The sequence below is a fragment of the Nelumbo nucifera genome, chromosome 2, assembly GCF_055504915.1.
Source record: "Nelumbo nucifera cultivar China Antique chromosome 2, China Antique-T2T, whole genome shotgun sequence".
Lineage (NCBI taxonomy): Eukaryota > Viridiplantae > Streptophyta > Magnoliopsida > Proteales > Nelumbonaceae > Nelumbo > Nelumbo nucifera.
In genome coordinates this window covers 72,961,613-72,978,344 of record NC_142650.1, presented here as the reverse complement: position 1 = coordinate 72,978,344, position 16,732 = coordinate 72,961,613, and positions in this window count along the sequence as shown.

The following is a 16,732-nucleotide window of genomic DNA, read 5'->3' as shown; positions in this document are numbered from 1 at the left end:
AGGGTGCGCCAATCTTCGCACCAAAAAGATTTGATCTCCATCACACGTGCAGCCCAAGAATTCAAGAAACATTCACAAAACAATTCGATAAATATAACAAAAAAATAAAGATTTATTTTCCAGATCATCCGCCCATAATCTAGGAACCAATTCCCAGGAAAAACGCTACTGTGCAAATCAGATAGAATGCCTTTTGCCCATTTGCGCAGATCTAGATTTGATCTAATTTGGTTCAAGATTTGAACCTGGCTCTGATACCAGTGAAGGATGGGAGATCTATCATATGGATGGCCGAACCCAACAGGAAGGTTAGGTGAAATTTCAAAAATTTCTTTACTCCCATCCAGGAATCCAATTCCCAATTTAGAAAACAACATTTTCAAGGTTCGTTCTTGTAACCAAACCAGACTAAATCTAAAATCAAGAATAGGGAAGGATATACCTGATACAAAATCCACACAAAAAACTCTTCCCAACGTAGATGCTTACACCTAAAGAGTGTACCAAATTCTCCCTCCACTAAAGATGACACAACTTAGGTTGAGGCAGGATCAACAGATAGGTCTTCACCAAGAACTTGTGATTCTTTAGCAACAACCGAATGGGGTAGTGAGCACAACTTTTGAATTGTTTCTTCTGACAAGAAACAATATCAATATCAAATCTTGATCAGATCCAAGAATTGGAGATCAAACAGGGTAGGGCGGCAAGAGCAGGGAGAAAAAGAACTGAAGGCAAAAGTCAGTCAAACTAAGATGTCTTCAGTAATGTTTGTGTGTCTTTTTCAGATCCGCTCTACTCTCTATTTATAGCCTTAAAGAGACAACCTCCTAATATGATTAAGTGATAAAAATAATCCTGTTAGACAGTTTTTGTATGCCCTTAGCTTCAATCAGAATGATGTACATTATGAATTTATTGTAAATGAATAAAGTACATATTTGATTCATGTTCCTTTAGTATGTTTCTGTGTAATACCCTTAAACTGGACACTTGATGAGACTCATGTTAGTTTAGAATGTTCACAGCCAGTGGGTCGGTCTGGGGAGACATATCCTGATAAGGCTGACACTGATGTGCCACCAAGTCGGTTGGGGTGGCCTGTCTCAGCCGCCAGGGTGAGACCCAAGGCACATGCAGTGTAGGATTAATTGAATCTTTGAACCGGACTAGATTTCTAGTATTGCCCTGGACCTTGAGATTAATGGGTAAAACTGGAAAGTTACACCCGACCCCTAGACTCGACTATGATACTACACTAGGTGTCGGATTGGGCTGTCTTTAATGTTTGATCATTATGGGCTGAGAGGTTAAGTGTAAGACCGTAGAGGGTAATACCTGATGGGCTAATCTTGCATCTGCCCACAGTCCTTGCATGTTACAAGGTGGCTTGGCCCAGGGACTACTTAGGGTAAGTGTTGGGCCCATAGAGCCCATGTGATGGGTTTCAGGGGGTGCACTGTCCATAACAGTGTATTCGGCCAGGCCTTGTAACAAAGCCTGGGTTGAACCCATGTGGCTGATGTGTAGATCAATGCTTGGGTCCCACGCCATACAAGGAAGCCCAACTGGGCAGCAGTTAGGAAGGCTAAGTGAGCACATAACCTTAATGGGCCTAAAGCCCATTTTGAATTGGGCTAATTTAAGTAGTTAAATATGGGGCGAATTCTAGAATGGATTAGCAGATAGGATAGGGTCTTAACCCTATCCACTCAGAGAGTCCAGATAGGATAGGGTCTTAACCCTATCCACTCAGATAAGGGTTTATCCTTATCACCTAAAGGGAAGTCTGATCCAAATAAGTTTTGGATCAGCAACTCCTAATGGGATTAGGAGATGATCTTTTAAGGTTACAAAAGAAGGAAGGGGGGGCAGCCTTGAGATTTTCACAAGATCATCAGATCACTACAAGTCTTTAGAGCTGAAATCATAGAAGAGAGAATTCAGCATACCTGCGAAAATTCTCTCTTGCTGCCTCCTTCCTGCCGTCGCCTCACTTGCCAGTCCGACCTCATTTTCAGTAGGAGAAATCAAGATTCGATCTTGATACCAGTTCCTTGTGAAGGGACTGATTGGAAGCTGTGCTCACGTGCCATCCTGCTATTTCTTGTGAAGGACTAGGTTCTTGGAGAAGAACACTACTGATTCTGCTCCATCTGACACTGCGCCATCTTCAGTGGGAGCAGTCTTTGGATCCTTCCTTGGGCGTGAACACCTTCGTTGGGAGATATTATTTCTCCGTATCAGGTATAATCCTCTCTTACTGCTTTTGTTCAGATCTGGTTCAGTTTATCGTTCAAGATTGATCCTTTAAAATATGATTTTCTAAATAGGGAATGCGATTCCCAGTTGAAGGGAGAGAAAAATTTTTGAAATTCACCCACCTAATTCCGCAAGCTTTGGGCATCCATTCGATGGATCTCTCATCCCTTCAAATCCCTTATCTTATCTGAAGTTCAAGATCAACTTATTCCTAATCAAATTAGGAGTTCTCTGATTCAAATCTTTATTTGGATCTGGACTCTTTAAGTGGATAAGAGTTATCCTTTTATCCTTATCTACTTGATGCTGCGCAATCCGGGCACTCCTAGCTAGCAGCTGACTGGCTCTTGGCTGGCGATGGACGGTACCTGAGAAGAAGATGGTGAAGGATTCCCGGGGGACTTTCCCGTTGGGAATAATCCTCCGATGCTTAAGTTAGAACGCTGGAGAAAGTAATAAAGAGTGCAAAGAAAGCTAAGAGTGCAGGTCGCGTTGGATCACTGAATGTTCGAGATTAGCTCGAGATAGAGTTCAAATATGCTCAAGATACCTTTTCCCCTTCGATAATGGGGCTCTTAAATATGAGCATTCTTGTCAAATGGGGCGTAACCGCCACTGGATCTCTGTCGCAGCCGTTATCTGCCAGGCTGCGCAGGTGACCGTGGCAGAGTACTACCCAATCGGATGATTGACACGTCCCGGAAGGACAGACACACCACTATCTGTCGAGAGACGTAGGTGCAGTCTGTCGGGCTGGCAGGACTGCACCGCCAGTTAGGAGCCAATTAGCTGCCAGCTAGGAGTGCCCGGATTGCGTAACATCATTTGGCGTCGTCTGTGGGAAACACTTCAAAAAAGCCTTCCTCTAAGTTTCTACAATTTCCTTTTAAGAACTTAGCATTCATGGCCTCCTCCAGCAATGCCGGATGTGTTGCCAACCAGAACGCTTCTGGGGAGCAACCCCAGCTCCCCACTGTCTGTATCGGACAGTTCACCGTTCCCCTCTTTATGGACGGGGTTCCCAGCTTGAACGTGCCTCTCACAGTGGCACCCGTGATCGCTCCACTCCCTTCCACGGTTGGAGCGACCTTTGCTAAACCTTGGGTTGTGCCCCCAATGACCAACTAGAACCAGTTGGAAGACCTACATGCGAGCCATGCAATCTCAAATGCAGCAGTTCCAGCAGTTCCAACTCTACCAGTAACAAGTGCTGCATCAGAACTCTCAGTACTAGTATCAACAGCAGTTCCCTTCCTTGCCTCAGGCCCAACAGCCGCTTCCCCCTCGGCACCCGGCCACGAAGCAAACCAAGCCCTCCCGTTGGAGCAAACGACCTCGTCGGGGAGAAGCCTCTCAGGCCCAGGATCCTTCCAAGAGCCAAGCCTTATCCCATGGAAGAAAGGGAGGCCATCCACCCCGCCTCGCAGCCTGTGGGCAGGTTGGGGGCCTCCCAGCCGGTCAAGCCCGCATCGCCTCAACACTCTCAATTCGAGCTCCCACTCGCAGAAAACCCGTTTGAGGTCCTAGCCGCAATCTACCGCCAGGGCCCTTCGGTTCAGAGCTACCATCAGCAGTCCGAACCCATCGAGCTCGGTAATACAGAAGCAAGCAGCACCAATGCCGAGCTGACGAAGTATTAGCGAAGACGCCGACGAGCTCGCCAAACTGCTACTCGTGTCTTGCCCGAGCTCAGCGGTAAGCTCAGATGAAGTAAAACCTACTCCTCTCCTTTCAGTTCCTTCCCCGCTATCACCAGAACATCTTGTTGTCCCCATGCCAAGGGACTTCAAGCTCCCTCCCCTGGATAAGTATGATGGATCCTTTGATCCGAGTGATCATGTGGACGCCTTTCAGTCCCAGATGCACCTAGCAAGAGCCAGTGAATCCTGTATGTGTGTGGCTTTCTCCACCACCTTCAAAGGGGTATCCCGCACATTGTACCGAAACCTCACGCCCGAATCGATAAGAAGCTGGGCGCAGTTTGTGCAAGTCTTTAGCTTCCACTTTGTCACCAGCAAGAGGTGCCCAAGAACTCAAGAAAGCCTCCTCAGCATAGTTCAAAAGGAAGGAGAATCCATTCGGAGTTACATCAAGCAGTTTAATGACGCTTGTTTACAAATGCTCGATCTGGACCCCGCAGTTCGTCTCACTGCGGCCAAGCGAGGTATTACCCATATAGAATTCAAGTGGCACGTGGTTGTCAATCAGCCTAAGACCGTGACCGAGTTCCTCAACCTCGCGGATCGGTTTATAGGGATGGAGGAAGAGATCAACCAAAAGGGGGAGCAGGCCCTCGAGAAAAGAAAGAGGGAACCAGAGCCCCCAACTCAGGGCGACAACAAGAAGAATAAGGACCAAACTCGGGGGGCAAAGCCAAATCAGCCTTTCCGAGCTCCAGCAGCAGAAAGGGACTACACGCCCCTCAACGCGAAGCAGCCCGAGATCCTCATGGCGATCAAGGACACCCCGTATGTGAAGTGGCCACCCCGGCTGAAGGCAGATCCTAATGTAAGGAATAAAAACTTGTATTGTTCATTTCATAAAGACCACGGTCACAACACCAAGAATTGTAAAAACCTCCGCAACGAGATAGAGGAGCTCATTTGTCGCGGGTATTTGAGAAGTTTTGTACAAAATATTAAAAATAATAAAGCAAGTCGGTAGGGGGAGCAGAGTATAGATGCTCCTGAGTCCTGTAGGCAGGCAGAACAACCGCAGAAGCAGCCCCACGAAGAGAGACCAGTTCGGGGGACCATCCACATGATTGTTGGAGGTTCGATTGTGGCGGGTTGCACCTCAGCTATAGCTCGGACATCAACTCGCGAGGCTGCCGGGGAAGAATAGAACCCCCCGAAGCGGCCAAGGATGGAAGACCCGATCTTCTTCACAGAAGATGACGCGCGCGGGGTGCACTACCCCCATGATGACGCGCTCGTCATAAAAGTGAAGATCAATGACTTTGAAGTCAGGTGTGTCCTCGTCGACTCAGGCAGCTCAACAGACATCCTCTTCAAAGCAACCTTTGACTGACTTCAGCTCCAAGATTACGACGTGAAGCCCGCAAACACTCCCTTGGTAGGCTTCAATGGAGAGGAAGTCAGGCCCCTAGGAAGGATTATTATACCTATGGAAGTCGGCACTTGGCCTAGCATAATGAGGCTCAACCACGATTTCTTTGTGGTCGCAACCCCCACCCCGTATAATGCCATAGTAGGTCGGCCGATCACCCATGCCCTACGAGATGTGGTCTCCACTTACTACTTGGCCATGAAGTTCCCCACGAACTTCGGAATCGGGATAGCATGAGGTGACCAGCTTAAGTCTTGCAAATGCTACGTCGCCACCCTCAAAGGGAAAGCCAAGGTGGCCGACGACCTCGAGCTGGAGCGACCTACAAAGCAGAGCGAGGAGCGAGCTATGCCCACAGAAGAGACCGTTTCCATCCTGGCATCGACGGAGGACCCAGCCCACACACTTCAGATCGGCGCTTCCATTGAGGAGCCTCTGCGATCTAAACTGGTACGCTTCTTACTTGAAAATTTAGATATTTTTGCATGGTCTGCAGTAGAAATGCCCGACATAAACCCTAGCATTATAACTCATAAGCTTAATACTGATCCTATAGTTAGGCCCGTTAGACAGAAAAAATGCAACATAGCCCCAGAGCGATGGAGGGTAGTCGACGAGGAGGTCGGGAAGCTCCTTGCAGCCGATTTTATCGAGGAAATCCATTACTCGAGCTGGGTGGCCAACCCCATTTTGGTAAAAAAGGCTAACGGTAAATGGCGCATGTGCGTCGACTACAACGATCTGAATCGAGCTTGCCCAAAGGACTGCTTCCCACTCCCCAGGATCGACCGTCTGGTGGACGCGACCTCAGGGCATGAGTTGCTGAGCTTTCTAGACGCCTATTCAGGCTACAACCAGATCAGGATGGACCCGACTGATGAAAAAAAGACTATCTTCATAACCGAGCTTGGCTTGTACTACTACAAGGTCATGCCCTTTGGGCTAAAAAATGATAGGGCAACCTTTCAAAGACTTGTAAATAAGTTGTTTGAGCCATTGATTGGCCAAAAAATAGAGTGTTATGAAGACGACATGGTCGTCAAAACCCAGTTTTCACTTGATTTAATATAAGACTTGCATTCAGTTTTTGAAATTCTGTGTAGATTTAACATGAAATTGAACCCGAATAAGTGTGCCTTTGGTGTCACCATGGGTAACTTCCTGGGGTACATCGTTAACCGGCGCGACATTGAGGCTAACCTGGACAAAGTAAAGGCCATCCTAGACATGAGACCACCCAAAAAAATGAAGGAGGTTCAGAGGCTGAACGGCCGAATAGCTGCTCTGAGCCGCTTCATGTCCAAGTCGGCAGACCGTTGCCTACCTTTCTTTAAAGCAATTAAAAGCAAAGGGTTTGAATGGACTCAAGATTGCCAGCTCGCATTCGACGAGCTCAAAAAGGACCTCGCTAGCACACCGGTCTTAACTCGGCCCGAGGATGGCGATGTTTTAGAGTTGTACCTCTCGGCAAGTGACGAAGTGGTCAGCTCGGTACTAATAAAAGAGGTAGATCAGGTCCAACGACCTATCTACTATGTTAGTAAGGTGTTGCAGGGAGCTCAGACGAGATATCCGAAGATAGAAAAGTTGGCCTACGCACTAGTTATTGCAGCCCGAAAGTTTCGTCCGTACTTCCAAGCTCATACTGTTGTCGTTCTCACCAACAAACCTCTGAGGCAAGTTCTACTCAAGCCCAAGGTCTTTGGCCGATTGACGAAGTGGGCCGTTGAGCTCAATGAGTACGACCTCCAATACAAGCTGCGAACTGCTATCAAGGCCCAAGCCTTAGCAGACTTCGTCGCGGAATGCACTTTCAGCTCCAAAGTCCCCAGGCCAATTGAGCATGAGGCCCCCAGTTCGGGCGAGCTCGAATCTCCCAGGCCGGTTGAGTTCGAGCACCGTGAAGTAGCAACCAGTGCGGCTTCTCTCCTAGTTAGGCCAGCACGAACTGGGATGAGGAGCCCTGGATCCTTCACGTAGATGACTCCTCAAACCAGCAGGGCAGCAGAGCCGGAATCGTTCTGTACGGTCCAAGTGGCACAAAACTGGAGTACACACTATGCTTCGAGTTCGCGGCGTCCAACAATGTAGCGTAGTACGAGGCGTTAATAGTCAGGCTGGCTCTAGCCAAAGAAGTGAAAGCCAAGCATATCGTCATCTGCAGCGATTCCCAGCTCGTGATCTTTCGTTGCTTATCATGATTCAGAGAGAGAGAGAGAGAAAAGAGAGGTACGGATGATAGAAAGAAAAGCAAAACTCTCTACTGGCAACCGCCAGCCTTCTATTTATATTAATCTTTATAAAAAGGAAAAAATACAAGTATGCCCCTGGCGGCATATCCTAGGTTAAGAACAATAAGAAAAGAAATAAAGAAAGGACTAGTAGTTGAAACTGTCCCACTAACATCAGTTACAAGGAACACTCAAGCCTTACAACACTCCCCCTCAAGTTAGGCTGAAGATGTCTATCATGCCTAGCTTGTCACATAGCTCATTGTGCCGCGAACACGGAAGTCCTTTTGTGAGGACATCAGCAAGTTGTTCCTTGGAGTTGACATAAGGGATACAAATTTCCCTTTTTTCCAATTTCTCTCTTATGAAGTGCTTATCCACCTCAATATGCTTAGTCCTCTCATGTGGGACCGGGTTGCTGGCGATGTTTATTGCAGCCTTGTTGTCATAGTAAAGAGACATAGGATTATGAACAACAACTCCAAGCTCACCTAGGAGGTTCTTTAGCCAAAGGACTTCAGCCACCCCATGTGCCATAGCTCTATACTCAGCTTCTGCACTTAATCTTGCTACCACACTTTGCTTCTTGCTCTTCCAAGTCACCAGATTTCCTCCCACAAATGTGCAATACCCACTAGTGGACTTTAGGTGATTGTGTTTACTGAATAGTAGGCCTGTTCCTAGATGCTTCTTCAGGTATCTAAAGACTCTCTCTACTGCCTCCATGTGTGGCTTCTTAGGCGAGTGCATAAACTGGCTCAAAACTCCAACTGAATAGGCAATATCTGAACGGGTCATGGATAGATAAATCAGCTTTCCCACTAACCTTTGGAACTGCTTTACATCTTTCAGAGGTTCACCAATACAGTCACCTAGCTTGTGGTCCGCATCCATAGGAGTGTCTGCCAGCCTTGCACCTAACTTACTTGTATCCCATAATAGATCAAGGGTGTATTTCCTTTGAGAGACAAAGATACCCCTATTTGAACGGGCAACTTCGCTCCCAAGGAAATACTTTAGGAGTCCTAGATCTTTCACTTCAAATTTGGATGCAAGGAATTGTTTCAATTTCTTTATCTCTGAACTCCAACTCCCTGTAATGATGATATCGTCTACATACACTATCAATACGACAACCTGTTCCTGACATCTCTTCACCAAAAGTGTATGATCAGACTGGCACTATTGGAACCCCATCTCTTGAACTTCCATGTGAAACTTACTGAACCAGACTCTGGGAGACTATTTTAAGCCGTAGAGAAACTTTCGTAGCTTGCACACCTTGTTTTCACTTTCCTTGGCAAAGAATCCAGGAGGTTGAACCATGTATACCTCTTCTTCCAAGTCACCATTTAGGAAGGCATTCTTTATGTCCAATTGATGCAATTCTCAGTCAAAGTTAGCAGATAAGGATAGGAGAACCCTAATCGAGTTCATCTTAGCCACCGGGTCAAAAGTCTCATCATAGTCAACTCCATATACCTGTGTGTACCCTTTGGCTACTAGTCTTGCTTTGTACCTTTCAACTGTTCCATATGTCTTGTGCTTAACTGTGAACACCCATTTGCACCTCACGGGTTCTTTCCCCTCTGGACGATCCACCAAATCCCAAGTCTGATTTTTGTAGAGGGCATCAATCTCCTCCTTCATGGCATCTATCCACTCAGGGTATTTTAAGGCTTCTCCAACATTCTTGGGAACAGGGATGCAGTCAATTGCCGATAGGAAGGCTCGGTATGAGGGAGAGATGTGGTCATAGGAAACAAAGTGGGTAATGGGGTGTTTGGTAGTGCACGACCTGACTCCCTTTCGTTTAGCAATAGGGATGTCTAGGTCGTCCACAGTGGGAGAAGGGTTAGGGGTTGGACTTACCTCCTGGGATTCTGATAATGTCAGTTGCTCAGTGTTTGGCTGCTCCACATTTCTATCACACTGTTGATCTCTCCGGCAAGTACACTAGAAGACATAGAAGGGAGTGAGGTCCGGAATAGAAGGAAGAGACACCTGAACCTGCTTCTCCTCTTCCACACTACAGCTCTCCCTCTGAGGAAAAGGAGAGAAGAACGGCTCGGACTCAAAGAAGGACACATCCATAGACACAAAATATTTATGATTGACTGGATCAAAACACCGATACCCCTTTTGAGAGGATGGGTACCCCAGGAAGACACAAGGAATGGACCGATGGTCTAACATACCTCGGGATGGAGACAAATCATGGACAAAGGCCCGACAACCAAAGACTCTCATGGGGATGGAAAATAAAGGTGACTGAGGGTACAGTAACTGATGAGGGGCCATGTAATTCAATACTCTGGAGGGCATGCGGTTGATGACATACGCAACTGTAAGTATAGCATCCACCCAAAACCTTTTTGGGACATTCATGTGGAACATCATCCCGCGGGCTATCTAAAGGAAGTGTCTATTTTTTCTTTTTGCAACCCCATTTTACTGTGGTGTTCTGGCGCGTGAGCTTCAATGAATAGACCCATGGGAGGCGAAGAACTCATTTAGCTCCCCATGGAAGTATTCCTTCGCATTATCGGATTGAAAGATCTGTATTTCAACATGGAACTGTGTAAACACTATCCTCTGGAAGTCTTGCACTATCTTTGGAACCTCGTCTCCACTACGCATAGGGATTACCCATGTATAGTGAGAGTAATCATCAATCAATGTAATAAAATATCGATATCCACCCTCAGATGTTACATTTGGAACATTTGGTCTTTTATTGCTTGAATGAAAGATTGTTCTACATTGTTTACTCAACTGACACATGAACTCTGACACTGAACATGACTTAAATAAAAGTGAAAACAAACATTTTATTACTTCGAAAGAAACATGACCTAAACGACTGTGCCACAACAAAATTTGACTCTTATTTGACTGACTATGTGACTCTGAGGATGACACGGAAAGAGCAGCTTTATTGTCGAGAATGTAGAGACCGTCCACCAGACTTCCTCTACCAATCGTCCTCCCAGAAGTTAGGTCATGAAAAATACATGAGTCAGCAAAAAAGGTTACACTACAGTTTAAAGAACTTGTAATGTTACTAATTGAAAGCAAATTTATGGGAAGTTGAGGGACATGCAATACACAATTCAGGTTAAGGCCATGGGGAAGGGATATCGATCCTTGACCTGCAATGGAAGAAAATGAACCATCTGCAAGTCTCACTCTATCCCTTCCTGACAAAAGGCTATAAGAATGGAATAGGTTAGGCTTACCGGTCATGTGATTTGAGGCCCCTGAGTCAATAATCTAAGGGGAATCTGTGGGAGTGACATGGAATGCAGAAGCCACATTACCTGAAGTAGATGCAAAAGAGGTAGAGGGAGTACCAGTGACTGAGCTGTCCAAATGCCGCAATGCCCTATCATAAGATTCCAGATGCTCTCTGAATGAATTCATTATATCCTCCTTGGGGTCAGGTTTATTAGGAGGGTCCCGGGTACTATCGGCAACCCGAGTGTCTTGGGTTGCCACATGTGTTGCACTTGTTCTTTTCACGTGACATTTACTCTGTTCTTGATTCTTTGCTGCCCACTTGGGTTTCCTGTGGATGTCCCAACAGGTGTCACGTGTATGTTGTGACCTTCTACAGTGGGTACAAAAGAGTTTATATTTATCATCTGCCTTCTTAGGATCACCTTTCTTCCCTGTTGGGCTGTTATTCACCGAACCAAGGCAACTTGTTGCTCCCCCTCGGCTGTAACCATCACACTTCGCCTGCTTTCTTTACATTGGACAAGGGAGTATACTTCGTGTACTGTAGGCAATTCTTTGCTTCCTAGAATCTGCACCCTTAATGGTTCATATACAGGGTTCAGCCCTAACAAGAAAACAAACACTCGTTGCTGAGAGATCATCTTCCTGTAGGCCTTAGCATCATCATCGTGCTTACACTCTATGGCCTGATAAGGGTCCAACTCCTTCCATATGGAGGTAAGGGTTGAATAATATGAGGACAAGCTACAGTTTCCCTGTTTACAGGTAGAGGACTTAGCTTGTAGTTGGTAAATATTGGCATAATGCCTTTGCTCAGAATAGGTATTTCTGGCCTGTTCCCAGATCTCACTAGCGGTGTCTGCCCACATAAAATTCTTCTTCACATCAGGTTCCATAGCTGCGAGGAGCCAAGACATCACCATACTGTTTTCTTGGTCCCACCTATCATGTTCAGCTGTATCACCCTTGGCTTCTTTCACCCTTCCATTGATGTAACCGGCCTTACCCCTTGCTGTTACATAGAGTTTTACACTCTTAGCCCACTCCAGGTAGTTCAGACCATTCAAGGGGGTAATTGGCATGGAAAAAGTCATGGTTTCACCTCCCATACTTGTTGTGTTGCGGGTTGAGGTGTTCCCTAGTGAGGTCAGTTCATGACTTTCCATTGAAAATTACAACCAACCAGTCCAAATGCCACCTAACAGCACAACCGCCACAACTGGAATGTGGCAACTCAGGGTTTACTCCTGGATTGTGAGCAACAAACTATTGAATATTGCTGAGAGCACAAGAACTACTGCTAAGAATGAGAGATCAGTCACTACAACGTCCAAACAGAACAATAAATAGTCCAGTCATCGGTTCAACACCACCAATACAGACATTACTGTCAGTCTGAATGTGGTTCCCCCACTCTAACCATCCAATTATTCAAACTAGTAATCATATAATCAAGGCATAAGCCCTACGCACCATTAGATAAAGAATACTGAGATAAACTGAAACAAAACCACACATGTTCAGCACTGGATCAGAACCTGCTAAGGTTTCATTGCACCATCAACCCCCTCCTTCGACTAGAGTTTCAGCAGAAGTACAGCCATAGGACTTACTAGGGTTTTTGCAAGCACAGCCGCCAGAGAAAATTGAAAACACAAGCCGCCGCTAGGGTTTTTTTTCCTTCTGAAACAAAAGTAGCCACGTCCCCCTTTGGAAAGACTAATGCTAGGATCGTAGGTCTTCTCCAGCCCAGAAATTCCGCTCTGATACAATGTCGTTGCTTGTGATGATTGAGAGAGAGAGAGAAAAGAGAGGTACGGATGATAGAAAGAAAAGCAAAACTCTCTACTGGCAGCCGCCTGTCTTCTATTTATATTAATCTTTATAAAAGGCAAAAATACAAGTATGCCCCTGGCGGCATATCCTAGGATAAGAACAATAAGAAAAGAAAGTAAGAAATGACTAGTAGCTGAAACTGTCCCACTAACATCAGTTACAATGAACACTCAAGCCTTACAACATGGTCAATCAAGTCACAGGTGAATACGAAGCTCGCGAACCAACTATGATTGCCTATTTAGCAGTCACACTTCATCAAGCAAATCCCGAGGTCGGAGAACGCTGAGGCCGACGCCCTATCCCGGTTAGCCAGCACTAGTGATAATACCATGAGAACCGTGTACATAGAGAACCTGCCTCGGCCTAGCATTCTCAGGGGGGCAGAGGAGGTCGCTCCTATCATTCAAGCAGAGCCGAGTTGGATTGGCCCGCTAGCGAGCTTCCTGCTACACGGGACCACCTTGCAGACCGTAATGCCGCCAGAATGGTAGAGTGTCAGGCGGCCAAATACGTCATGATAGATGAACGGTTGTACCAAAGATCCTACACGCTCCCCTACCTGCGCTGCTTGCGACCTTCCGAAGCCAAGCTCATGCTCCGCGACACTCATGAGGACCTATGCAGCGGACACTTGGGGGGCAGGGCCCTCGTCCAAAAAGCGCTACGATAGGGGTACTACTGGCTAGCAATGAAAACAGATGCTATTCAGTTCGTCAGAAAGTGTGACAAGTGCCAGAAGCATGCCAATATCCACCATCAGCCCGCTACTAACCTTAAGTATCTCACCAGCCCGTGGCCTTTCGCATAATGGGGCATCGATATACTCGGACCGTTTCCACCAGCGACAGGTCAGAGGAAATTCTTACTGGTAGCAGTTGATTATTTCACTAAGTGGGTAGAAGCTGAACCTCTCATGATAATCATAGCTCGAAACGTACAAAACTTCTTTTGGAAAGATATAGTGTGTCGCTTCGGGTTACCTCGGGTACTGATTTCTGATAATGGTAAGCAGTTTGAAGACATTAAATTCCAGAACTGGTGCCAAGACATGGAAATCCGACAAAACTTCACTTCAATCGCACACCCTCAAGCAAACGGTCAAGCAGAAGTTACGAACAGAGCTATCCTCCGTGGATTGAAGGCACGGTTAAATCGAGCTAAAGGACTATGGGCAGATGAGCTACCCAGTGTTCTATGGGCTTATCGAACCACAGTGAAGACCGCCACAAGAGAGACCCCCTTTAACCTCACCTACGACATTGAAGCAGTCATCCCAGCCAAGATTGAGGTTCCCTCACTACGACTAGAAGCGTATGACGAGAAGGCAAATGAAGACGAGCTACGTGCCAAGCTCAACCTACTTGACGAAGTAAGGGACCTCGCATATATCAGGACCGCAGCCTTCCAGCAAAGAGTAGCTCGGTACTATAACGCCAGGGTCAAGAAGCGAAACCTCCGCGTCGGCGACCTGGTCCTTCGTAAAGTTATGGTACCTGAGCCTGGTGTTGGCAAGCTCGGATCAAATTGGGAAGGACCCTACCAAGTGAAACAGGTGCTCGGGGAAGGAACATACGAGCTCAAAACCCTAGAAGGGAAACAAGTACCTTGGGCGTGGAATATTGTCAACTTAAGGTAGTATTACCTATAACTACTGAGTAGACCATGAGTCACTCTCAGAGCCTAAGGGCCAAAACGCCGAGCCAACGCGAACCTCGGCATGATAAGACCCAGTCGCCTGTATGGCATGGGCAAACTACTGAGTAGACCACGAGTCACTCTCAGAGCGTAAGGGCCAAAATGCCGAGCTAACATAGACCTCAACGCGACAAAACCCAGTCGCCTCCATGGCATGGGCAAACTCCAAGAGTGGACTATAAGTCACTCCCTCAGCCTAAGGGTTAAAGCGTCGAGCTAACTAAGACCTCAGCACTGTGAAAAACCCAACCGCTTCATTAGAAAAGGCTAAGTATTGCTACTGGAGGCGTATGTAGCTCGGGTGTGAACCCTATGAAGCATAGCTCGTCTCGGTATACTGGTTGAACCCAACAAGGAATGACAGGTGAACATACAGATCGGGCATACATGGTAACTACTTCGGAGTATACTATAAAAATGCCTCAAGCACCAAGGGACAACTCGGGGTAACAACTACCGAAAAATCATACTTCGGGTATGTATCTCTAACAGCTCGAGTGATAAAAACGCTTCGATAGAAAGTAAAGAGCACACCATACTTAGTAGAAAAAGAGAAAAAATTTCATTACTAATTTATATAAATAAAAAACCGGGCTTAACAGCCTGGGAAGAGTTCAACAAAAACAAATAAAAGTAGGGCCCAACCGCCCAAGAGAAAGATATTTAAAACCGGGTTCTAATACCCGGAAAGTCAGGCTCCTCCTCCTCCGCTAGGTCCGCCGTCTCAAGATCCAGACCCTTCATTGTTATGCCGTCGATGTTGAGCCCGGAGAACTTCTTTCAGACCAACTAGCGGCAGAGTTTGAATCCAGAGCGGTAGGAGATCGAGCCATACTCCACTTGGAGGTCGTGGTACTCCTGGGTGTCCTTGAAGTCCCACACCGCCCTAGCCCGCTCAGCCTCCACCATGGAGTCGAAGTTTCGAGTTCGGTCCTAAAGCATGGACTCCAAGTCTCGAACCTGCTGGCAAAGAAGCTCCCTCTCCGCTGTCACCCTCGACGAATCCTGTCGGTAGCGAGTATCTCCTCAGATAGCCGGGCGATTTGCGCCTCCTGGTCTCGGACGAGCAGTCCCTAGGCCTCACTCCCCTTTCAAGCCTGAAGGACTTCACCTCGGGCCCAGTCGAGCTCACCATGGAGCTTCTGCACGGTTAACCTCTGAGCACGAGCATCGCCGGAGTGAATATTGGTCTGGAGGGCCATGGCGTGGATGGCGGAGTTCACCTGCCAACAAAAGACTAAGGTCAAAAAAGAGAAAAGGAGAGAAAAGAAAGAGAAGGAAGAAAAAGGCCACTTATCACCATGCAGTGAGCGAAGGCTAGCTTGGCGAACTCCTTGGGGTCCATCCTTCCCCAGCTGGCGACCTCCTCGTGGCAGACCACCCTTCGGCTCTTTCGTGCAGCCACGATGAAGTCATTAACACCCTCCCAGTTCCCGGTAGGGAACTGCGGGAAGGGGAAGGGGCAGGATGGCCCAGACGAAGGGAACTGCCCTTGCCCCGGGAGCTCGCCTCCTCAAGTTCACCTTCCGTGGAAACTCCCGCGAGTAGGACTGGTGGGACCTCGGGCGGTGGGGAAGCGAAGGCCAGATCAGCAGCCTCGAACTCAGCGCTCCCAGAAGTGGAAGCTCGATCAGGACGCGACCTCTTCGCCTTGCGCTTCTGGTTGTTGGATAGAAGGCGGCGTGCATCTACACCAGACATGATGGCTGCCAAAAATCACAAGGTATTAGTCCAGTAAAAAAAATTCACAAGGCACTACATGACCTAAAAGGCAACCTACCCGGGCTCAGGCAGGCCTACGCGAGCTTTTCCTCGGTCAAGTAGTCCAACCAATGGAAGCCAACTGCTGCCCAGGATTGTAGCGTTTCCCGAACTTTGGGGTCCAAGTCAACCCCCGAATCCCGGATGGCGGCCCTCCAGTGAGTTGGGAAGGGCCACCCTTCGGGGTTACGAACTACAAAATAGTCCCACTTCCAGGCCGGGATCCTGTTCGGCAGCTCGTGTAAGAGCTTGAATCCGCGGCAGGGACAAAAATAGTAGCAACGCCTTTCTGGAGGCGCTCTGGGAGAAGCATTCTTGATGCAAAGGATGGTAGAGAAGATGTCGAGGTTAAGGGGAAGACAGTACTCGTAAAATAAAGAAATAGTCCCAACTACATTTCGGATGGAGTTGGGGTGAAGCTGGTCAATAGTGACGTGGAAGTGATTCAAAACCTCCACTATTAGAGGATGTAGAAGAAGACGCAGATCAGCCACGAGCTGTTCTTGGAAAATCACGATCTCGTCGGTACCGTGCTCCCAGGGATAGTCACCGGAAGGGAGCCTGTAGATAAGGTCTCCAGGAAGGTTAAACTGAAGGACTAAGGCCTTAAGTCTCTGCATCGACATGGAGGAAGG